At 34.3% G+C, this 26,854-nt stretch overlaps 1 pseudogene; it reads left to right on the top strand.

Moving 5' to 3' along the window:
- Positions 1-9,291: 9,291 nt before the first annotated feature.
- On the top strand, positions 9,292-9,469 carry LOC128983780 (U2 spliceosomal RNA; annotated as a pseudogene).
- The last annotated feature ends 17,385 nt before the right edge of the window (positions 9,470-26,854 follow it).

Raw genomic sequence — 26,854 nt, 5'->3', positions numbered from 1 at the left:
GTCAACAGAGTAGCCATCAAACTTATTCTGCCCTTTTGGCCTGAAAGACCAAGTCTGTGGTTCTGTCAAGTTGACTTGCAATTTCTTATATCTGGAATTACCAAGGACGATACCAAATTTCACTACGTGGTCTCGCAATTGGACACAGGAATTGCTGCTGAAGTCAAAGACATCTAGAGTGAAAATTTAAAAACGTACGTTTTCATGTCCCTGGCCTTTTACTTCGTAGATACTGGATTTGTAGTTTATTATTATGTGTTTTAATATATTTTGGGACGGGGGCAACATGTTACACACATTTATTTGGTTTTAAATAGGTTCTAGGTATTTTTTTCGTATTTTTAAAGTCTCGAAATTCACGACCATGACGTGTCCCTAGGGTACATTTTCCAACTTTCACACTGTTTTTAGACTAATTATTCATGCCGAAATATATAAAGCCATATTTTTATGTCATCAATAGTTATTAAACTTACAAAAAAGGAGCATATTATAATTTTATTGTCATTGCAAACTGACTACCATGACAAAATAAGTCTGTCCCTCGATTTGGCGTCACAACCATTTGGGAAAAATTTGCAACTTTGGAGCACTACAGTGGCAAGCCTGGCGTCGATTACGTCAGTTCGTTTTAGAGACTAGTTCGGTGTGTATGTCAAGTTTGTTGTGCCGGTCGTTTTGTGTTGAAAAAAGTAGTTACAAGATTAATAGAGGTAAGTTTGTGTTTTTTGTAACTTTGGTGTGTCCATGACAGTAAGTAGTCATTTGATGAAGTAGACGTGGTTTTAATTTTTGTTGATATGATATTGCAATTGCTACATTAACCTAGAAGACCACTTTGTATCCTCGAACATGAGGTGCAGGGCTACCGCCAGAACCGAGCCAAATAACACATAATGTCACGACCAAAGTTTCACGACCATCGCGGGTTTTTTCACGACCAATCCAGCCTTATGGATTATACTGTGTTTGGTCGTGACAATAACTTAAATATCATTGTGAATTGAACAGTTTAATTCAATTGAAACACATATTTTTATTAACAGTATAATTGAAGGATTGTTTAGAAATATTTAGATTATTCCAGACAATTCACGACCGTACCGCTTGTCCCTGACCATCACGTTGATGATTTCTATCATAAAAATTAAAAAAATTAAAATATCATCATACTTCAATGTTTTATACACAAAAGAAGCACACCTCTATAAAAAAAATAACAATTTTTTGGGTCTCATGTAAGTTTTTTCGGAGTTATACAAACTTAAAAGATTTTATTGGCTTTTTATCAATTTTTTTTAGTTTTTTATATTTGTTTCTAGAAAGACCAAATATACCAAAAGCTTAGTGAGCTGTTTATTGTATAATGGCCATAAAAGTAAACTAATTTATAGCAAAACATAGTTATAAAAATAATATTAACTATTTTTAATATTCAGTTTTATGTCCGTGATGGTCGTGACAAAATTTCGTGTTTTTCCATCAAAGATGCTCTATCTATAAAAAATCACCAAAGACATTGCGTTACAATGGATATTTTATGAAACGTCAAATGTCAATGAAATAAAAAAAATAAAAATGTTTCAAAAAACAGAACAAAAAATTTTAAAAGTGATTTTCCTGAAAACGTACGTTTTTAAATTTTTACTCCATAACAAACCCTCCCCAAGGCGACAAATACGGACATCTAAAGAAGAAACTGATTGAACTCCTCTCTGCATCCGAAGAGCAACGTGTGCGGCGGTTGCTGAGTGAAGAGGGCCTTGGAGACCGCAAGCCAATGATCTTTTTCATAAAATTTGTATATGTTATGTCATATAGGTAAACAATAATGGTGTAAACGTTCAAACCATTAGTTTAATCTATTAACAGCCTTGATGTAATACTTACTAAGCAATACCCATTTTTTAGAAGAAAACATTATTTACTAAGTACTTTTTATTAGCCTATTTAATTTGTTTCAGAGAATTTGTTATCATATTTACTGCATCTATATTTATCTATCTATCTATATATTAATAGGCAAGCATGTTTCTTTAAAACCTTTTTTCTCAGCTCGTGTGCATCACAGGAAAAATCTACGCATACCGTTCGAAAGATATTTTTCTGTAGGTGTGCAGAATCCCTTTAAAAATTAAAATAGGCTCAGAAATAAGCACAAAAAATGAATTTGAAATTTGAATAAAATTAACATGGGCTTTATGGGTTGTCATGCTGGTGACGAAATAACAACGAAATATAAACAGAAAATCAAAACAAATAGATGAATTGCCAATCACATGTTTTATTTACAGTGTGGGTTGAAATATGAGTACAGTATTCAATGAACATTATTAAAATTTACTTCATATATATATATAAATAAACATGGTTGACAATTATTATGAGGCAAACATGTTCTTTAATAATTGTTTTGCTCTTTCGCTTTCGACTTACGATTATTCATAGCTATATTACAAGTGCATACTGTAAAATGTGTACTGTATGAAATGCACTGCAAACCACGTTTGTGTGTGTACATTAATAATATCAGCTGTAAAACAATCATCAGCTAAAATATAAAATCAAAATAATAACATAAACATTTAGTTTTCAGTGGTGGTGAATCCGATTTTGCACTGATTGTGTATTGTGTGTGATATGATCGTTTATTATATACTTGCTTTCTGTTTATGGAAATGTCAATCATTTTACTGTGTTTTTTAATTATAAACTTAAGTGACTTTCAATTATCAAATTCTGAAATGCCTCTACGGCGAACATTAACTGGCCGGGTAGAAAGAAGGAACCGTAACCGTCTTTATAATACGAGAGGCAATCAACAAGATGTACCGAATTTGACAGACAGTTTTAAATGTGCCCTAAGAGAAGTGCCTCGGGAGTTCTGTGGCTCAGACATTGGATTTATGAACCTAGAATGCAGATTTTGCCATGCGAAACACTTCCAGTCTGAAGCCACACGACGTGATACGGCGGCATTCACATCATGTTGCCACAAAGGAAAAATTGTTTTACAGCCCTTGACACAAAATTGTTTTTTCAAGACACTTTTTGACGGCCTTTTTTCTGCAATCAGAGGTTTAAAAGAACGGTCCGTAAGTTTTTTTAAAAACATACGAAGTTTTAATTCATCTTTTGCAATGGTAAGCTCTGAGGCTAAAATTGCAAATAATGCACAGAATGGACCATATCATTTTAAAATCCATGATACTTTCTACCACAGGGCGGGACCTATGACGACTTCAAACAACCATACTCCTGTGTATGCTCAATTGTACTTTTATGACGTTGACACCGCGGTAAATTATAGAGCTGGTCACCAGTCAAACAGTTCATGCAATAGGCACTTGATTCGTGAAATTGAATTGGAATTGGAACGTGTGAACCCTTATGTTCGTTCATTTAAAACAATGAAAAACTACTGTAGCCTTCCTGGAAATGAAAGTAAAGAAATTAGTTTACAGATCAAAGTAAATCGTGAATTAGATATTCGACGATACAATGATGCAGTCCAAACAGACGTAGCTGTAATTTTCAGTACACTCGATGGTGAGCCACCCTTTGATCGCAACATTATTACATTTTCTAAAACACATGGTAACATACGCACCGTATCAGTTTTAGACGCATCATTAGATCCGTTAGCATACCCTATGTTATTTCCAAACGGAGACTCTGGATGGCACGTCAATATGACGCACCACAACCAAGTAGTAGCTTCCACTTCAAGAGCCCCCAGGAATAAGGTCACGATGCTGCAATATGCGTGTTATAGACTAGCGATACGAAATGACTTTAGTTGGTTACACATATCACAGAAATTATTTTTGCAATGGGTTGTTGATATGTATGTACGTGTAGAAGGAACCAGATTACACTTTATTAGGCAGAATCAGAAGACTATAAGATCAGACGTGTTTAACAATGTGACAGATTTTTTGGAATCTAACATCGGTGGTGATGATACACAGAATATAGGACGGAGAGTAATTTTGCCATCATCATTTATTGGGTCCCCAAGAAATATGTTCCAGAACTATTTAGATGCGATGGCTATAGTTCAAGTTCACGGCAAACCTACTTTATTCATCACAATGACTTGCAATCCGAAATGGCCGGAAATCACAAGAATATTAGGTGATACAGCGGAATCGGCAAGTTATCGTCCAGAAATTGTTGTACGTGTATTTAATGCTAAATTGAAGGAGCTAATTGCAGCCATCACACAGAAGGAAATATTTGGCAAAGTCAAAGCATTAATCTATACTGTTGAATTTCAGAAACGGGGCTTGCCCCATGCACATATTTTGCTCACTCTAGAAGAAAATGACAGAATTATCAATGCAACTGATATCGATAAAGTTGTAATGGCTGAGCTTCCAAACATCGAAACACAACCAAAATTGCGTGAATATGTTGTAAAACATATGATGCATGGACCGTGTGGTCATTTAAATATAAATGCCGTTTGTATGAGGGATGGGAAGTGTTCCAAGAATTTCCCAAAGGAATTCAATGAATCGACTCGAGAGTCTTCAAAAGGGTTTCCTGTGTACAGGAGACGCGACAGTGGCGATAGTGCTGAAGTCAGAGGATCATCACTTGATAACAGATTTGTTGTGCCATACAACCCATATTTATTGGCAAAATTTAATTGCCACATAAATGTTGAGGTTTGCACTACTGTTAAAAGTGTAAAATACATTTACAAGTACGTGTATAAAGGTTATGATTGTGCAACAGTTGAATTAGGGCAAGTACCAAACGAAGCGGCTCAGAATATTCAAATTGATGAAATTAAAGACTTTTTAAATGGACGATATGTTGGTTCAACAGAAGCTGTGTGGCGAATTTTTGAAATACCCATGCATTTTCAATCCCACGTAATTTATAGACTTGATATTCACTTGCCACGTCAGCAAACTGTATATTTCAGACCAGGGCATGAGCGTCAAGCAGTTGAGAATATCAAACAAACTAAATTGTTAGCTTTTTTTGAATTGAATCAAACTGATGAGTCAGCTAATGATTACAAATACACTGAGATTCCTGTGCATTATGTTTGGGTTGATACTCAGAAAAAATGGAAGAAAAGACTTATAGGAGGTAATAAAGTCATATCACGATTGTACTCAGTATCTCCAAAGGCCATTGAACTTTTCCATTTGAGAATACTTCTGTTACATGTTAAAGGGCCAAAATCATTTGAAGACGTTAGGACTTACAATGGAATTGTATACAACACCTTTGTCGAAGCGTGTCATGCTCGTGGTATAGCTTCGAATGACAATGAGTGGAGAGAATGTTTAAATGAAGCTAAGGACTTCAATATGCCACGAAAATTACGTGAACTCTTTGGCTTCATTTGTGCGCTAAATGTTCCTACAAATGCATTAGCATTATGGAATGAGTTCAAAAACTTTCTCAGTGAAGACTTTCTAAGAGAATATGATGAAGATACGTCATTTAATAGAGTGCTTTTAGAAATAGAAGAAATTTTATCATCACATAACATGTCATGTGCCTCCGTTGGGTTGCCAGTCCCAATACACTTGCCTGAAGATGATGCAGTCGAAATGTTCGACCCACACGATGAACTATTAATATTTAGTGAACTTTACGCATCTGCAACTGCTGAACAGCGCAATGTTGTTGATTTAGTTATTCGTGAAGTTCAGCATCATGATACAGGTTCGAATGTATTTTGTTTGACTGCTCATGCAGGTTGTGGCAAGACGTTCACACAAACCACTATTATTCACAGAGTTCGCTCACTAAATCTTAGTTGTATTGTTACTGCATTCAGTGGGATTGCTTCAACGCTACTTATTGGAGGAAGAACTTTGCATAATGTTTTCAAACTGCCTATACCACTATTAGAAACATCAGTTGCTAATGTTACCCCAAACAGTGATCATGGTCGATACTTAAATGCAGCCTCCCTAATTATTATTGATGAAATATCTATGTGTCCACTCCAAGCACTAAAAGTTATCGATAGATTGCTCAGAGATCTAAGTATAAATGGAGACGAGAAAAATAAAGTATTTGGAGGCAAAACAGTACTTTTATGTGGTGATTTCCGTCAAATTTTACCGGTTATTCCCCATGGTTCACGTTCAACACTAATAGAAAATTGCATTATTAGTTGGAATGTATTTCCTGAGTTCCATCACTTGACATTAACCCAAAATATGCGAGCACTGCCAGAAGAAGTAGAGTTCGTAGAATTCCTTAAAACAATAGGCAACGGAGAAGCAGCTCAATATCCACAGTTTGGTGAAGATATTATTGAAATTCCAAAGAAATTAGTTGGCGAAGAGACAAAAATAATTGATGACATTTTTGGAAACATTGCAGATGATATTTTATCAGTAAGGATGTTGAACTCCGTTATATTGGCTCCCACTAATGATTCTTGCTCCATGATCAACAATGAAATTCTTAATAGAATACCTGGTGAACAAAACACGTATTTTAGTTATGACAAAATTATCAGTGATGAATTGAATGACGTTAATAATTATCCTATCGAATTCTTAAATTCTTTAGATGTCAGTGGTTTACCACCTCATAAATTGTCATTGAAAATAAATGCCATTGTCCTATTAATTCGAAATTTAAATACATCAAAATCATTAGTGAATGGAACTAGGATGAGAATCAAAGCCATGCATAGAAATACTATTGATTGCGAGGTCTTATCTGGAACAGCAAAAGGTAGTCGTATTTTGATTCCTCGATTAAATCTTACATACTCAGGAACCATGTTGCCATTCAGTTTTCAAAGGACTCAATTCCCTGTCATACACGCTTTTGCCATGACGATCAACAAATCTCAAGGCCAAACCTTTGATAACGTTGGTATCCTACTAAGACAACCTGTGTTTGCACATGGACAGCTATATGTTGCCTCCAGTCGGGTAAAATCATTCAGTGGATTGAAGTTTTATATTTCCAATAACAGTGGCCAAGGCAATTTAGCGAATGACAACAGAACTTTTACAAAAAACATAGTGTACACTGAAATTGTACGGTTTTAAATAGTGCAAAAATTGAAATAATACAATGTATTCATTATAGATTTATTTAATTATTATTTGTATCAATAAATTGTTCATTACAAGGAAATGGTAAAATTATTTAAAATGTCAATTAATTACTTTTGTATGGTTTGTTTGTCAATAAAATCATTGTACAGCTTATATAGCCTGAGCATTTTTAGAAATGTTTAGTTAAGTTGAAAACATTTCGCCAAAATACGTCAGATTATCATCCTTGACAAAACATACTTTAATTTGTCATGATAAAGTTTGCACATTTCATATTTTTGGTCGAATTTTCGACCACTGGGCGAACTCTAGTACTTATTTAATACGCAAGCAGATCTTTTGTGACAATTACTCCTCCGAAACTACTGAACCGATTGTCATGTTTTTGGTGTCATTGGAAAGAGCGTAGCGTGAAGTTGTGCAGGAAACTTTCTTTTTAGGGAAATAAAGAGAGTGAGGCCCTGGAGCCCTTTAAAGTTTCTTATTTCTCCATAAGATTAACATGGGAAACAAAAATTATTATGAAACTCCAGCTATTGTCAGAAATCAAAAGTGAGAAGAAGAGCATAAGGTTAATTGTAAACAGTCAATAAGTTTGCTAATAAAACAGTTTGCTACAAATATTTGCTGACTTGGTTGAAGTTCGTTTTAAAATAACACCTGTAATACTCGAGCAACAGGGACACTAGTTATTATTAATTAAACCATAATTTACTCCGCCTATTAAATAATAATAGCCTGTTTTATATCTGACCACTCACTTTGAATAGGGTGAAATATGCATTCATACGATAAGAGATTACCAAACAAAAAATAAATCCCAAATTGATCTTAAAAGAAGATTCAGCCTCTTCATATATTGATCATAATGATCAGTTGATCTTTTAAAAATAACCACAAAGAATTTGATAATTAAATAACATCTTATCGTAATTTGATTTGGAATCACACAATATGTAGCTTTATAATTCACGGTAAAAATGTTCTTACAATCAAGTAATTTAAGGAAGAAGAGGGAGGGAAGTATAAATAGAACGTCTGTTTATTGGATGAATATACAATCAAGTCCAGTAATTTTAAGGAAGAAGAGGGAGGGAAGTATAAGTAGAACGTCTGTTTTTTGGATGAATTTTTTTTTTAATTTTTTTATCGCAGGTTGACAGGTAAATTATAGTCCATTTAACACAGTAATGGTCCTATTTTAAATGAAGCATGTTTCTCTGTGTTTCATGTGCTTTGTACTGCATTATTTTTTCTACAGTCGCCCGACAAAGTGAGCTCCCTTGCACTGATAAAGAAAGCTGCTAATAGTGCTAATTGCTGCATTTACTTACTTTGGCGCACACGTTTTACTTTGTCACACAGTTTTTACGCACACCAGTATTTCAACCAAACAACACAAAACAGCTAACAGCGGGCTTTTATTGTGCACGTATTCCTTGTAGCTTGAAAATAGAATATAAAAAAAATACTACGACTACGATCAGCTGGTGCATCGTTTCCCATTTCGTTCAATGTTTTTGAATTTAACCTAACCTAAAAAAAAACGTGTTGTACAGTATTTGAAAGCCTAATGTTTTATATGATTGATAGTAACTGTATAGGAAAAATATAATGTGTAACGCGAGTGCAAACTGCCTTTACTGCACTCAAGAAACTTTACACACTCGCCTACGGCTTGTGCGTAACCATTTCTCTCGTGTGCAACAAGTGCCAGTTCGCCCACCAGTTTAGTTACACAACAATTTTGAGAAGGAAGAGGACGAGACCTTCCCGATCTAAACACCCCCCAACCACCGCGCCATGCCGGTCACTTCCGAATCATATCGGCGCATCAGCATAGCCAAACTGTTTGCGGCAGCGGCAAATTGTTATCTCTATCACTGTCACTGTCAAAACGTATCATTTGTAGGTTAAATTTAAATTAAATTTAATTAAACTGTTATAACCTAACCAAACTTGCTGATATTGAAAAAAATCAAATGAAGGTTTATTACCGGTAATCGAAAAAATTGTTCTGTTCAATTCATCTAATAAAATTATAAATGCCTCAAATTCTAACAAAAAATGTAACAAAAAGTAATCGCATTCTAATCTAAATCTTTGACAATAAGTTAGTGGCACCGGTGGGATTCGATCCGGCTACCATCAATTAGTCAGCCCGGTCAATGAATACTGTATTCATTGGCCCGGTACACTATCCGACTAAACACTATACCACCGAAGGCGATGTAATGGCTTTACACCGTATCGTTGCGGTAAAGTTTTCAATCTGTTCTTATCAGCTTAGCATCTGATACGTCCCTCATCGAGGGACCAGTTTGTTTGACTGATTGTTGGTAATCCGGTAATCGACGGAGTGTTAGGTAGGAGCTTGTTCTACCTCTGTCACGGGTTGACCCAGCAGTTCACCTTACCTTCACCAAGAGCAAGAGGTTTTGATAATAATTTGGCCAAATACCGCTAGATGTCACTACCGACTGGGGACTGACGAAGCTCGCAACAGTTGACCTAGTCACCGCTAGATGTCCCTGCAATCGGATATACTAAATCCACCGTTGTTTATTTATTTCCTTATATTTTTAACAATTTGATCCGAATCAAAATTAGAAACAAAATATTCTTTTTAGATAAAAAATGTTAAGCTATTCATTTTAAATATACTTTTTTTATTTAAAGCCTTGGTATTTGACAAAGACACATTTTAATCATTTGACACTCGCAGTAATTTTTAGGTAGCTCGTACTAGACTACCGTAGAACAGCACCAATTGAGCTGATTTATTCACAATTTTAAGTTCTTACATTCTTTTAAAAGCCGAGAGTCGTGTCTCTTTTCTTACCTGAGACCGATAATTGGCTTATTTGCGCCAGCTCTTCGAAACTTCACGTAGTTGTAATCGTGGTGGTATTTTTTATTATCTAAATGAATATAATATACTGCAACTAATTAGTTTCAATCAAATTAGAAATAATTATTTTACCAAAACATTTCAGTATTAAGCGGTTACTGTAATAGATTGTACGCTCTCAAATACCTACCGATTTAAAAATGCTATTAAACAAATATTCTTCAAACTAATCTACGGGTACAGTTTTTTAGTTCTCTAGATTTTATGACTTAAGAAGTTTTGGGTCTTTCCGCTCATCAGGAAGAGTAGATTTCATTTCGGTATTTGATTTTTAAAGCTGCGCAAAAATACGTTATAGACTTTGAATACTGCAAAAATACTTCTCATGTTCTCTGAAGCATGATTATTAATTTAAATTGTAAAAATTGTATCAATTATTATTTAAAAAGCCGAGAGCCAACTCTCATACTTGAGACCGATGATTGGCTTGTAATCAGAATTACAACAATCAATATATTCCGTGAGTTCCTCGTCCACGATGATGATATTGATGTAATTGATTTAACATATTCATATTGTGATAACATTAATGTAGATGTCAAAATATCACTATCTCAAAATAATATTAGAATTAATAATTATATGTTCAACGCGATGCAAATCATGCGCCTTTGACTTTTAACTCTGAAAATAGACTTATTTTACTATTGGAAAACCAGAATCCTGTTTTATTCATGTTGCAGCAGTTACAGTGCGCTGATTACTGTCAAACCATATGTTAATGTCATTAGTATAGGATTCTTTAAGTTACGTTACGTTATGAGTTTAAGTTTATAATCAATACTGAGTCGGTTCCAATATTTGTGGAATGCTGTAATAACATTTTATGCCATACTACCACTACAATATTTTGACGACCTTCCCACGCAAGGATTTAGTCCAGAAAACAAAACAGCTGCTTGCCAACCAAAGATGGCTGCTAAACATAAATTCTCAATCGATATGAAGTACTAACTACACAATAAATATCGGTGTTGGTTCCAAGTCAATATCTAGAAAAATTTGCAAAAATAATACATGTGGTATATATTTTTTTCAAAATATGTTGAATGTTGGGAAACCCACCATTTTTAATCGTAAATATAGAGGGTTTCCCGTGGGTCGATTTTGGCAACTTTTAGTAGGTATTTCACTCCACACACCCAACACTGCAAAATAATACTATATAAAAAGTAATACCAGAAACAAAAGAACCCTGGGACGTTTCGAGCCGCGCAGGTTTGAATTGTACGCCACACCTACCGGCGCGAACCACGTGATCTTTTCGTTTCTGTGCAGGTTGTTTTGTTCGTGGTATGTCCAAAAAGTTGTCTTGCAATTTTCCTAAAGCCATATCCTATATTCATCTGACTAATAAGAAATAGATTTTTGCGTATTCTCTTTAAGATTAACATTGAGGAACCGAATACGTAGGTTTGTTGCCATGGTAAGCTTCAATGGGAATTATAAGTAGTAAAAAAATATGAAAACAGAAAATTAGTCTTATTCATATATGTTTAGTGAAAATTAATGTTTATATTTATGCCTATTTTCTAAATATTAACATTGAGTTTATCTCAGCAAGTAAACATACTCTAGTTCTTACTTTCAATATCTCTGTAACAAATTGACTCAATATAATAAGTTGTTTATTTTCTTGTGCTGTATCTAATGGTGGAACAATAAATTTGATATAATATAATACAAATATAATAAAAGTTGTACAAAATATTTGTAAAACTTATTTTGAGTTCAAAAAACCTTTTTATTTAGCACACAACACCCCCAAAATTCCATCTTTGGGTAAATACCTGGTTTATATATTGAAGGTTGAAAATATAGTTTTACACTTTTTTACCAATTTTCGTGGAAATTGGTCAATTCTGAACTAAAAATCAACGAAATTACAGTCATCTTGTAGATTTGAGGGCCTTACGGCGACCATTGGAAATTTTAAACTTTTGGTTGGCCGATTTTGGTAGACTGTTTATGGCACTTACTACACCTGTTACTGCAAAAAACCGTTGAAAAATGTTTTATTAGAATAATAATAATAATAATAATAATATCACTTTATTGTCATAAAACATTTCACATTTCCAGCAAAGCTGGTGAAACAGATGACATTGTCATTTCTTAGCTAACAAAAATAAAAATTAAAACTAAGGATTAAAATTAAACCAGTCACTTTTTAAAAAACAGTAATTTAAATACTCTTCTATTGTATAATATTTCTTTTTTAGCGAATTTCCCATATAGGGAATAAGCTATTACCGTAGTACTCATGGTAAGACCTGGACGCGGGACCGATTTTTTTTCGTTTCGAGGTCCCTAGAGACCAAAAACACCATCCGTTCAAATTCATATATATATATATTGTTTATTTTCTTGTGCTGTATCTAATGGTGGAACAATAAATTTGATATAATATAATACAAATATAATATATATATGTGTGTGTGTGTGTGTGTCCGTTAGCACGATAACTCGAGCAAAAATGATCCGATTTTGATGAAATTCGGCACAAACGTGTAAACCTACGTTTATTCGAACGAGTTCGCGATCCAGCATGATCGGACCATGGGAACGGGGGTTTACGGGGGGTTTTATGGGGTAAAAATAGGTTTTTCACATTTTTGACCCAAAAAACATAAAATTTAGCAATTTCTTTCCAAACCATTTTGTAGAGCTTAAAAAAACAAATAATTTAGTATATTGAAGCGTTATTATGCGTCTAATGGTTACGGAGAAAATTCCAACAAATTGTAAATTTAAAATTCTCATGTTATTCTTATGGAGAATAAGTAAACTGTTGTAGTTTGCTTGTTTATGAACATATTTTGATCAAATTTGAAAAATGTTTTTATTTCTTACTAACTATTAACATAAAAAAAACAGTTTTACCTCCCTGATGCAGCAAACCTAAGTACTTTTTAAACTAATTCTATTTAAATCGGGAATAAATGTTATATTTTTAAGTAGACATTTCAGTGTAAATCAAATGGAAATTCGCTTAGTCTGCAGGTTTGCTGCGGCGGGGGTATTATAAGGAATGTTTTTAATTCTTTCTTAAACTTTACAATGCTATTGATATTTTTAAAATGAGCAGGTAGACCGTTGTAAAGCCTCAGACTCATGTAGTATGGCGATCTTTCATACAGGCATAGCCGATGTCTATGGATACTGCAAATTATTTTTTGAACGTGTTTGGTATTGATGAATAAATTGATTGTTTATAAATAATTGTGCATTACTGTTGAAGTATACCAGAATTTTATAAATGTAAAGTGAAGGCATTGTTAACATTCCATATGTTTCAAAAAGCGGTTTACATGACTTTTTTGCGTGTAAATGATAAGATTCTTAAAAACTTCTTTTGTATCTTAAAAATAGTTGAGGCATATGATGTTGAGCCTCATAACTCAATACCATATTGCATAATGGAAAAAAATATGGCATAATAAACTATGACCTTTGTTTTAGAATCTATTATGTTTCTTAAAACATACATCTGGAAACAAGCTGTATGTAATTTTTTAGCTAATATTTCAATGTGATGTTTCCAAGTCTAAAAATTTTGTTTGTTCGACAAAAGCTAAAATATCATTTTCATATGGTAATTCAAAAATTATGTTTTGCTTATTTTGTAGTGTTTGGAATTGCATAATATGTATTTTAGAATTGTTAAGTTTTAAACCATTCGCCGCAAACCAGCTAGTTAAGTCTACAATGGAACGATCAAGCTCTAATCTAAGAGTATGTAAATCATTTGCTTTTACTATAGCTGAAGTGTCATCAGCATATAATATTAGGTTTGATGATACATTGTTAGGAACATCATTTATGAATATTAAAAATAACAAGGGACCTAAAATTGATCCTTGGGGTACACCACAATTGATGGTTTGCCATTTTGAAATGAAATGTTTACCATTTTTCTTAATGACAGTACTCTGTTGCCTGTTTTTTTAAATAAGATTGTATCCAAGACAGTGCCAGATCAGAGAAGTTATAATATTTCAGTTTATTACTTAATACATCATGGCTCACACAATCGAACGCCTTGGACAGATCACAGAACACTGCTGCAGTACTCTGAGATCCATCCAAGCCCCCCGACACACGATCGATGAAATCAGAGACAGCTGATATTGTGTTTTTTTCCAATCTAAAGCCAAATTGATTATCTGTAAACAAATTATTATTTTCAAAAAAAGAGTACATTTGTTCATATGCTATTTTTTTAAAAACCTTTGATAGAGTTGGTAAAATTGAAACTGGACGATAGTTTTCTGGGTTTTCTACTGAAACTTTTTTGAAAAGTGGTTTCAATTCAGCATTTTTTAATTGGTATTGAAAAATTCCTTCATCAAAACATTGGTTTAAAATCAGACAAAGTGGCTCTGCTATAAAGTGCATAATATTTTTTATTATTTCAACTGAAATCCCATCCCATCCTACTGATTTTTTATTTTTTTATTTTTTTATTGTAGTTTTAATTTCTGATACAGATACATGTCTGAATTTGAAATTAACTCTATGATTAATCATAAAATTATTCACTAACTTGGATGCAGTATCTAAACAGGGTATGCAATTAATGTCTTTAGAGGTGTTTGCAAACTTGACATTGAGAAAGTTAGAAATAGCCTGACCACAAATCAGGGAAGTCCAAATCTTTAGATCTCAGATGTCAAGTTCAGACTTGACAACAGTCCACACTGCTTGGCTCCTGTTTTCAGCTGTGGTTATTACCTTACAGTTTAACATTTTCCGGGCTCTATCACAAACAGCTTTAAATATTTTCCTGTAATTTCTGTAATAGTTTTGAAAATTCACATCCTTATTAGTCTTAAAATTAAAACGACGGAAAACGACGGTGACGGAATTTGTTGTATCTCAAGGCCTATATCTACCAGACTAGGTACAGTTTGCTTATTTATGGATATATAGTGATCAAAACTCGTCAATTACCTTATTTTATACTAAGCTATTAATATTTTACTAAAAAAACTTTACCACCCTCCGCCCCGTGGGTAGCAGCAAACCTAGGTCCTCGTTAAACCTAATGTTATTAAAATAGATTTAAGGGAGAATCAAATCATCCAAATGGAAATTCGCTTAGTTTGCAGGTTTGCTGTGGTGGGAGTATTTTAATTATAAGGCATGTCACCTATAACAAAACTCATGAATGATGCAAGAAAGAGGCGAGGGGGCCGGTCCAACTAAAAATATCTCTAATGACTTGCTCAATCACAACACAATACAAAGTGGTGTGTTGTATTAGGAGGTGTGCCCCGGGTACTAATGTAGTGACAGCAAGCAGCTAGACAGAATAGGCGAGTTCGAGCACGTGTAGCTTTTAGTAGGGAGAAAGCGGTTGGAGAATATATAACCGTTTTAAGCACTTGCTTATTACTATTACCAAATTAGTAAATGAGTACAGGTTTATCCGTGTTTTACACACATAGCCTAACCAATGTTGCTTTGGGTGGAAGCTATCATAACCGTTACATTATCATCCCCAAACTATCATATCCACGGGAAAATTTTTGATAACTTTAGATAGTACTACCTCAACTAATGTAAACTAAAGATAAGTTCTAAACTAAAGAACTAACTTCTAAATAAAAAAAAACTCAGAACTAAATTATTCTAACTAAAGATAAGATAGTTCGGTTAAACACCGCTAGATGTCACTACCGACCGACGTAGCTCGCAACAGTTGACCGAGTCACCGCTAGATGTCCCTGCAATCGGATATACTTAATCCACCGTTGTTTATTTATTTACTAATATTTTTAACAATTTGATCCGAAATAAAATTAGAAACAAAATATATTCAGATAAAAAATAGTCAGCTATTCGTTTTAAATATATATTTTTTAAAATTTAAAGCCTTGGTATTTGACAAAGATACATTTTAATCAGTTAAGGCCGGGGCCACACTCATCTTATCTCGCTGAATTTTTTCCACGGGCGTTACCCGTGGGTTTGAGAGATACATTGCGGTATATGGGGCAGGCCACACTAGATTAAAAACGTCCGTGAACGCGTTTGTCAGTCTCACTGGTTTTACCAGCGAGACTGACAAACGGAATTGCACGTGTATTCTCTACTAACGTTCCACGGGCGTTGCACGTAAAACTAGTCGCGGGGCATTGCGGCTTATGGGAGTGAACACACTCATCTTATCTCGCTGAACTTTTTCCACGGACGTTTCTAGTTTTAACCTGTACAGAGAGCGTGGAAGGGGGGGAGTGAGTATCACGGACACGGACGATTTTTATTGCCAGTGTGGCATGCTCTATCAGTCTCACTGATTTGCCCAAAAAACCTATCTCGTAAGACGAGTGTGGCCACGGGGAAACTGTTTCACGTGCGTCGCACGTGAAAACGGAAAAAACAGTCTCGCTGGTTAAAAATTACAAGTGTGGCCCCGGCCAAATTTAACACTCGCAGTGATTTTCAGGTAGCTCGTACTAGACTTCCGTACAACAGCACACTTTCACCGTTCTTCTCGCATCACTATCTAATTGTTACATTTTTTAAAAAGCCGAGAGTCGTGTCTCTTACCTGAGACCGATGATTGGCTTATAAAAAGCTAAGGCTTGCACGTAATACTTAACGTAGTTGTAATTGAGGTAGTCCAATATTAATTTTTAGTTCAATGAATACACTACAAAGTATAATCATTTATTCTAATCAAATTAGATATCATTATTCTACCAAAAGATTTCGATTTCATAGCTTTACACATATTACCCTTAAGTGGTTACTGTAATAGATTACCGTATACGCTCTCAAATGCCTACCGATTTAAAAATGCTAAAACAAATATTCTTAAAACTAATCTAAATCTACGTGTACAGTTTTTTAGTTGTCTAGATTTTATGACGTAAGAAGTTTTGGGTCTATCCGCTCATCAGGAAGAGTAGATTTCATTTCGGTATTTGATTTTTAAAGCTGCGCAAAAATACGTCATAGACTTTGAATACTGCAAAAATACTTCTCATGTTTTCTGAAGCATGATTTATTAATGGTATGATTATTAATTTAAATTGTAAAAAAATTATCAATTATTATTTAAAAAGCCGAGAGCCAACTCTCATACTTGAGACCGATGATTCGCTTGTAATAAGAATAACAATAATCAATATATTCCGTTAGTTCCTCGTCCACGATGATAATATTGATGTAATTGATTTAACATATTCATATTGTGATAACATTAATGTAGATGTCAAAATATCACTATCTCAAAATAATATTAGAATTAATAATTATATGTTCAACAAGATGCAAATCATGCGCCTTTGACTTTTAACTCTGAAAATATACTTATTTTACTATTGGAAAACCAGAATCCTGTTTTATTCATGTTGCAGCAGTTACAGTGCGCTGATTACTGTCAAACCATATGTTAATGTCATTAGTATAGGATTACTTAAGTTACGTTACGTTATGATTTTAAGTTTATAATCCATACTGAGTCGGTTCCAATATTTGTGGAATGCAGTAATAATTTTTTTACGCCATACTACCACTACAATATTTTGACGAACTTCCCACGCAAGGATTTAGTCCAGAAAACAAAACAGCTGCTTGCCAACCAAAGATGGCGGCGAATCATGAATTCTCTATCGAAATGAAGTACTAACTACACAATAAATATCGGTGTTGGTTCCAAGTCAATATCTAGAAAAATTTGCAAAAATAATACATGTGGTATATATTTTTTTCAAAATATGTTGAATGTTGGGGAAACTTACCATTTTTAATCGTGATTATAGGGGGTTTCCCGTGGGTCGATTTTGGCAACTTTTAAAATAGTAGGTATTTCACTCCACACACCCAACACTGCAAAATAATACTATAAAAAAAGTAATACCAGAAACAAAAGAACCCTGGGACGTTTCGAGCCACGCAGGTTTGAATGACGCCACACCTACCGGCGCGAACCACGTGATCTTTTCGTTTCTGCGCTGGTTGTTTTGTTCGTGGTATGTCCAAAAAGTTGTCTTGCAATTTTCCTAAAGCCATGTACTATATTTCTCTGACTAATAAGAAATAGATTTTTGGGTATTCTCTTTAAGATTAACATTGAGGAACCGAATACGTAGGTTTGTTGCCTCATGTATGTATGGTAAGCTTCAATGGTAATTATAAGTAGTAAAAAAATATGAAAACAGAAAATAAGTCTTATTCATACATGTTTACTGAAAATTAATTTTTTATTAATGCTTATTTTCTAAATATTAACATTGAGTTTATCTCAGCAAGTAAACATACTCTAGTTATTACTTTCAATATCTCTGTAACAAATTGACTCAATATAATATTTTCGTGGAAATCGGTCAATCCTGAACTAAAAATTGACGAAATTACAGTCATCTTGTAAATTTGAGGGCCTTACGGCGACCATTGGAAATTGGAACTTTTGTTTGGCCGATTTTGGTAGACTGTTTCTGGCACTTACTACAACTGTTACTGCAAAAAATCGTTGACAAATCTTTTGATAGAAATTGTTGTATCTCAAGTGCCTATATCTACCAGACTAGTTATAGTTTACTTATTTATGGATATATGTTGATCAAACCTTGTCAATTTCCTTATTTTATACTAAGCTATTAATATTTTACTAAAAACTTTCACTCCCCCCGACCCGTGGGTAGCAGCAAACCTAGGTACTCGTTAAACCTAATGTTATTAAAATAGATTTAAGGGAGAATCAAATCATCCTAATGGAAATTCGCTTAGTTTCCAGGTTTGCTGCGGTGGGGGTATTTTAATTATAAGGCATGTCACCTATATAACAAAACTCATGAATGATGCAAGAAAGAGGCGAGGGGGCCGTCCAGCTAAATAAATCTCTAATGACTTGCTCAATCACAATACAAAGTGGTGTGTTGTATTAGGAGGTGTGCCCCGGGTACTAATGTAGTGACAGCAAGCAGCTAGAGCTAGACAGAATAGGCGAGTTCGAGCACGTGTAGCTTCGGGAGAAAGTGGTTGGAGAATATATAACCGTTTTAAGCACTTGCTTATTACTATTACCAAATTAGTAAATAAGTACAGGTTTATCCGTGTTTTACACACACAGCCAAACAAATGTTGATGTTACTTTGGGTGGAAGCTATCATAACCGTTACATTATCATCCCCAAACTATCATATCCACGGGAAAATTTTTGATAACTTTAGATAGTACTACCTCAACTAATGTAAACTAAAGATAAGTTCTAAACTAAAGAACTAACTTCTAAATAAAAAAAACTCAGAACTAAATTATTCTAAACTAAAGATAAGATAGTTCGGTCAAACACCGCTAGATGTCACTACCGACCGACGTAGCTCGCAACAGTTGACCGAGTCACCGCTAGATGTCCCTGCAATCGGATATACTTAATCCACCGTTGTTTATTTATTTACTAATATTTTTAACAATTTGATCCGAAATAAAATTAGAAACAAAATATATTCAGATAAAAAATAGTAAGCTATTCGTTTTAAATATATATTTTTTTAAATTTAAAGCCTTGGTATTTGACAAAGATACATTTTAATCAGTTAACACTCGCAGTGATTTTCAGGTAGCTCGTACTAGACTTCCGTACAACAGCACACTTTCACCGTTCTTCTCGCATCACTATCTAATTGATTTTTTAAAAAGCCGAGAGTCGTGTCTCTTACCTGAGACCGATGATTGGCTTATAAAAAGCTAAGGCTTGCACTTAATACTTTTCACCACACTATCATGTTTTTGGCTGTATTACATACGTTAATTGGTGGCCGAAAGTTACGTTTTGCTGGCGATGCCAGCTGTCCATAATTTGGGGACCGAGCAGGTTTTTACAGGCCGGGGCCGCAAAATCAGCTGTCCGCTTACTTACTTAAAACATGAATGCATTTTAAATACATAATCAAAATCCATAGCATTTCAATAGAATTGTGTTATTGTCACCGTTGCCTAGCAACTATATATTTTTATTTTTGCTGATTCCTCAAATTATTTCTTCACACCATTGTGCATTCACTACCACTATCAGTGTGCATTATTATTGTGGTGAATAGTGGTAATAGGGTATAGTGTGGTGAAAAATAGCGTAACGTAGTTGTAATTGAGGTTGAGGTAGTCCAATATTAATTTTTAGTTCAATGAATACACTACAAAGTATAATCATTTATTCTAATCAAATTAGATATCATTATTCTACCAAAAGATTTCGATTTCATAGCTTTACACTTATTACCCTTAAGTGGTTACTGTAATAGATTACCTTATACGCTCTCAAATGCCTACCGATTTAAAAATGCTAAAACAAATATTCTTAAAACTAATCTAAATCTACGTGTACAGTTTTTTAGTTGTCTAGATTTTATGACGTAAGAAGTTTTGGGTCTATCCGCTCATCAGGAAGAGTAGATTTCATTTCGGTATTTGATTTTTAAAGCTGCGCAAAAATACGTTATAGACTTTGAATACTGCAAAAATACTTCTCATGTTTTCTGAAGCATGATTTATTAATGGTATGATTATTAATTTAAATAGTAAAAAAATATCAATTATTATTTAAAAAGCCTAGAGCCAACTCTCATACTTGAGACCGATGATTCGCTTGTAATAAGAATAACAATAATCAATATATTCCGTTAGTTCCTCGTCCACGATGATAATATTGATGTAATTGATTTAACATATTCATATTGTGATAACATTAATGTAGATGTCAAAATATCACTATCTGATAATAATATTAGAATTAATAATTATATGTTCAACGCGATGCAAATCATGACTTTTAACTCTGAAAATATACTTATTTTACTATTGGAAAACCAGAATCCGGTTTTATTCATGCTGCGGTGGTTACTGTGTCCTGATGATTACTTAAATGGAACTGTCAAACCATATGTTAATGTCATTAGTAGGTCTTTTGTTTATGTTTATGATCCATATCATAGACACTGAGTCGGTTCCAATATTTGCCGAATGCTGTAATAATATTTTACAGGGAATAAGTGAATAAGTCATTGTAAAATAAATTATTCATGGATTTAGGAAATAATTAAGATTCTATTATCATCGTCGTATCAACCTAGGCTTTTATCCTAAGTTTTATGAGAATTTATTTTTATACATCTTACGTGTAAACAGTAATAAAATACCCCTGCCGCAGCGCGCAAACCTGCAGACTAAGCGAATTTCCATTTCCCTGCTAATAATTTCATTAAAATGTGTTAGACAATTATTAAACTATTGACAGGTTTGGAACTATTGTGACGGCTTTTCGTTTATAGTACAAACCATTCAACATGTTATTTGATTATACCTCAAAATCTATCATTGATGTTATATCCTATGTAGCCTAATTAAGTGATCACAGTCTGAGTTAACAAAAACGTACTATAATCAAGTTAAGTAATAAAGTTCAATCAATGGTTCAATTTAGTTTCCAAATTAAATGGTAGGTTTGATATACTATTTTTACAGCATTTTCAAAGAACCAACATTGTCTCTTTTGCATACTGACCCCGTTGCAAGGCCATTTTTTGACCAATTTTGAAACTGTGCATAATGTTTGGTTATGATAACAGAGAACAAGTCAATGATTGTAATTATATAGCTTTTTCTTTTAAAAACAAATGTAAAGCCAAAAAAACAGTTCACCTTTGTACTGTACCTGCTCACCCCGTGCTTTGCTGGATACGTTCCACGCACAGATCTGTAGTTTATATGGACAGGAAATGCAAGGTTTAAAAACCCGCCAACCTCTAAAAAAAGAGAGTGTATTCAGCTAAGCTAGGGAGAAAAGTAAAATAATAATACAGGTTGGGTCAGGGTAGAAATTCATTATTTAGAGTTAACAAATATTATATTTCATTAAAAGTTATATATCTTTCTTTATATTTATATAAAATATGTAGGCTATATTCAATGAAATAAAAAATATCCTAATCTAACATTCCTTAGTACGGGTTTTACAGATTCTTCTCTGCGTAATCAAACCGTAGACCAACGTATTGATACGAAACAAACCTAGCTACTGAATTACAGTTAATTTACACTAAAATAATCGTTGTCAAACACCGCTCACAAAAGAATAGTGTCTGATGGTATTGTTTGAAAAGTATTCAAAAAATTGCAAAAAAATAACATGAATGTTGATTAATTAAGTGTTGATAGATTGATCTACCAATGTTTAGTCTTGACCTCTCAGCTTGCATTAGTGCGAAAGGCGGCGATATTGAGCCTTTGGTTAGGTACTTATCCTACTCATGCAGAACGATGAAATTTGTCAATAATAAATTTTGAAATTTCTAAAGTCGTAGGTTAAATAGGTAAATAAATAGTTCACGAAAGACAGTAATGATGGTAATCTAACTTATTACGAACATTGACTTTGGATTCGGCGAGTTGATTTATCGTCCTATATCAAACTTGAAGCATATTTCTGTATGTTTCCTGTGCTTCCTATTACTTTTTTGGTAATTAATTTATTTACAAAGAGATTTTATAATAATTCGTTCAATGCTTGTAATGTTAACTACCGTCATTGACTTTATATCTACCGTTGAGGCACGCAACAGTTCACCTATTTACAACTAAATGTCACTACCGTTGAGGCACGCAACAGTTCCCCTATTCACAACTAGATGTCACTACCGTCGAGGCTCACAACAGTTCGCCTATTCACAACTAGATGTCACTACCGTCGAGGTTCGCAACAGTTCACCTAGTCAATGCTATATGGCACTGCAAACGAAACTCGAGATATAAGAACGATAATTTTAAAATATGTTCTAACTGTTCTAGCTAAGTACGACGTCCATAAGAAATGTATGGGGGAGAGTTGTATTTTAAATATATCTTCAAAACAAAAAATAAATATTTTAAAACGGACTTCGGCATTGAAATCCGCGTGAAAATCTAGTTACTCATCACAATACAAAGTGGTGTGTTGTATTAGGAGGTGTGCCCCGGGTACTAATGTAGTGACAGCAAGCAGCTAGACAGAATAGGCGAGTTCGAGCACGTGTATAGCGTTTAGTCGGGAGAAAGCGGTTGGAGAATATATAACCGTTTGAACATTTAAATATTTCAAATATTATTTGAAAATGTTAATGTTAATGCATGCTAATGTTATTTGAATATTTAACCAAATTAGTAAATGAGTACAGGTTTATCCGTGTTTTACAACACAGCCTAACCAATGTTGCTTTGGGTGGTAGCTATCATAACCGTTACGTTATCATTCCTAAACTATCATATCCACGGGAAAATTTTTGATAACTTTAGATAGGACTACCTAATGTAGGACTAAGCTAATGTATTATTTTGATTAAAGATATGTTTACGACTCATCGAGTAAAATAGCTATTTACCTTACAAGTGTAGTAAGAGCGTTTTTATTAGGTGAAGGTTGTGCAACGAGCGGAAGCGAGTTGCATAATTTACCTAAGTGATGTAAACACGCTCTTGCGTAACGTGTAACGTACAAGATTTTACCTGGCCCGACAATATACAGGAGGTTACGAACAATATTAATCATCATCCATTTCACTCATCTTCTAACAGTAAACGTTCATTTACAAAAAAAAGCTAGGTTAGGAAAATTCTTCAAAACATAACAATAAAATTCAAGAGCACAGCTGATTTCTAGCGTTGAACGTCGTTGGCTCCATAGAGGTATATTTTTTAAGTTAATCACTCAATGTCATTTAAATGGGTTTCATTACATCACCGAGTGAGATTTGATACTTTACATCACTCGAGAAGTAAGGAAGTTGTATACATCACGCTTGGGATAGGGAAGTTTAACATGGCGGGTTAGGTAAAAGATTTTACTTATTTGCCTGGTGTGGTAAACATTAAATTTAATAAATAGTTTGTCCTAAATGATACAAAATTCCAATTCTTCCTAGTATATGTGCTTTTACAACCAAGCGCCCGTTTGGTTACCACATTTTTGTATAGAATTGATATTCCGTGTTACCAATCCGTGGTACTTTGGTCTCTTTCCGAGGTACTCTCCCGCTGTACATTACTCGTATATCCGTCACAAGACAATCGAGAATCAAGGTAATTTCCGAAGGCAGTAACTTAACCTCTGAAAGTACCTAGCCTTTCTCTGAGACGTTTAACCCCGCTAGACCCAGGACCATAATACCTGTCGCATAATTCACAACCGATCACGGAGCGAATGTTGTCATGTTGAGAGTTATATATGACGACGATATACAATAGCGAGTGAACACGCTCGCTCATTTACGGCCAGTAAACTATTAACTTTTGAAAGCCACAATACATGACTTTCCACAGTTAAACGTCTCCAGCATAGAGCACGTGTGATAGTCATGACACTACCGCTTGTATATAGTATCATGCAGTGCTGAATGTCGCAATGGTGGTCACCCTGGTGGCGACGACGGGAAAGTGTTCACGCGGAACTGTCGTGCTCGTCAGACAAGAATATCAACAGTATGTCCACCATAAGTGGTTAGGTTAACCTCATTCTCTGACACTTGCTCTGGTCAGTAGGCCTATATTGGCAGTAACTACACAGATTTGGACAACTATTTGAATGGAACAAACGACGTTTTCGGAAATTAACGTACAGTAGTTGTGTTTCCTGATTTAACCTAAGGGGGTTATTAGTTGACTTTACTTATGAATGATACTTTTGGCCTAATGAAACAGTGAATATGTTGTTTAGATCTGATGACACAAAAATAGTTTTTTTTCAGAGTGAAACAGGTCATTTATAATACAGTTGCTCATTAGCAATATTTAGCAGCTCCTCATCTTTTCTGATCAAATTGTAATCAGAACTGCATTTTACTTCGGACAGTAAATAACTTTCACATAATATCTTACAGTTATTGAAATATAAACATAAAACGTAGCCTTCGTAAGATATGTGGGCGAATGTTATATATTTTAACTAAAACTTCTTTAACAAACTATAGATAGTTTATTAATCTACTTCAGTGCTGTACATTAATTTCTTTTCTAAAAATATTGGTTATTGCTTTTACTTTCATGTTTACACAACACCAGAGCCACATGTTGAGTAACCTGTTTACGGTGTTGGCAATGTTGGCATCCTTACAGCCAAGTATGATCCAACAAACTGTACAGGGTGGTTGATATAAGTGTGCCAGCCGTTTTATTCGAAAACTATCAGAGATATCAAAAAAAGTTAATTGGTAAGTGCCTTGGATTTTTTATTTAAAAAATGTAGTCAAGTCAAAAAAATTATTTTAGCCGCCATTTTTCCAATATGGCCGTCAACTTTGATTTTTCTTATGGAACACCCTGTATTTTATAATGTATTCTGGTAGAAAATGTAATTTTAAGACGATTTTATTCTTGCATTTTTTTCATAAACCTAACCGTTTCAAAGATAATAATGGTTAAAGTTTTGAAATTTCTGCATGAGAAAGAAAGCAAGCATGCCAGCTGTTTTATTCGAAAACCATTCAAAATTTCACAACTTAAACTATTATTTTCTTTGAAACGGTTGGGTTTATAAAAAAAATCACAAGAATAAAATCGTCTTAAAATTACATTTTCTACCAGAATACTTCATAAAATACAGAGTGTTTCATAAGAAAAATCAAAGTTGGCCATATTGGAAAAATGGCGGCTAAAATAATTTTTTCGACTTGACTACAATTTTTTATATATAAAAAGTCCAAGGCACTTACCATTTAACTTTTTTTGATATCTCTTATGGTTTTCGAATAAAACGGCTGGCACACTTATATCAATCAAGTAGTAGGGAGATGAAAAAATTACGTCACTGTACATCTACCAAACTACAGACCACACACTGTCACTGTACAAGTACAACCGACATGGTATTATATGCACATGCTGGTTGCATAGAAGGAACTCTCGGGTGAAAGTATAGTATATCCGAACACACACACACTCAAAATCAGGAGAAACATCCACCAAGTAGAAGATATATATTCTCAATGAGCTCACAAAACACAGACACTGTTTTTATAAACTTACGTTATACCTAAGTTTACACAAACTATGGAAACTCTTCCCATCTTCTTAAGAGCGCTAGACGATATTGAATCATCAAACAACTCAACAATTTGGATGCTTGACGCAGGGTTAGGTTGGACGGGCCGTAGTACGATTGGCACACAAATTATGCCGATTTGGAATAGCACGACTGGCACAATCATTAGAGGGGATTAAGAAGGGTCAAACTGTAAGGTTCGGAAAGGCACGATTGGCACAACAGACCGGTAAGGAAGTAGTAGGCAGGTAGCCAAAATGCGGGAAAATGGAAATTGTTTTGTCCCCACAAAGTCCCCGCTGTAGTGCTTATTAGAGTTAGCAATTACTTCATCCATGGTGTAAGTTTGAGCGAAAAATCTGCTGCTACGGTCACTGCCCCAGCTGGACCCAAATAAAACTACACTAACCCAACCTAACTTAACTTAACCTAACCTTACCTAACTTAACCTAACCTAACCTAACTTAACTTAACTAACCTAACCTAGCCTAACTTAACCTAACTTAACCTAACCTAACTTAACTAACCTAACCTAACTTAACCTAACCTAACCTAACTTAACTAACCTTACCTAGCCTAACTTAACCTAACTTAACCTAACCTAACCTAACCTAACCTAACCTAACCTAACTTAACCTAACCTAACTTAACTTAACCTAACCTAATCTAGCCTAACCTAACCTAACCTAAGCTAACCTAACCTAACCATTGAAAATACGCGATATTACCGGCAAATGACTGTCGTAGCAGAGTTGACGGGGAATTTTAAACTTCCCGTTTTCCCTCGTTCGATGGCGTTTACCTGGTCGAGCGGTTGTGCCAATCGTGCCTTTTCCAATCAGGCGAGTTGACCCTACTTATTCCGCTCAAATG

The sequence above is a fragment of the Macrosteles quadrilineatus genome, unplaced genomic scaffold (assembly GCF_028750875.1).
Source record: "Macrosteles quadrilineatus isolate MER2022 unplaced genomic scaffold, UCM_ALF_1.0 Scaffold_1__1_contigs__length_201487025, whole genome shotgun sequence".
NCBI lineage: Eukaryota > Metazoa > Arthropoda > Insecta > Hemiptera > Cicadellidae > Macrosteles > Macrosteles quadrilineatus.
Note: the sequence above shows the minus strand (reverse complement) of the source record. Positions and strands in the feature narration are given on the sequence as shown.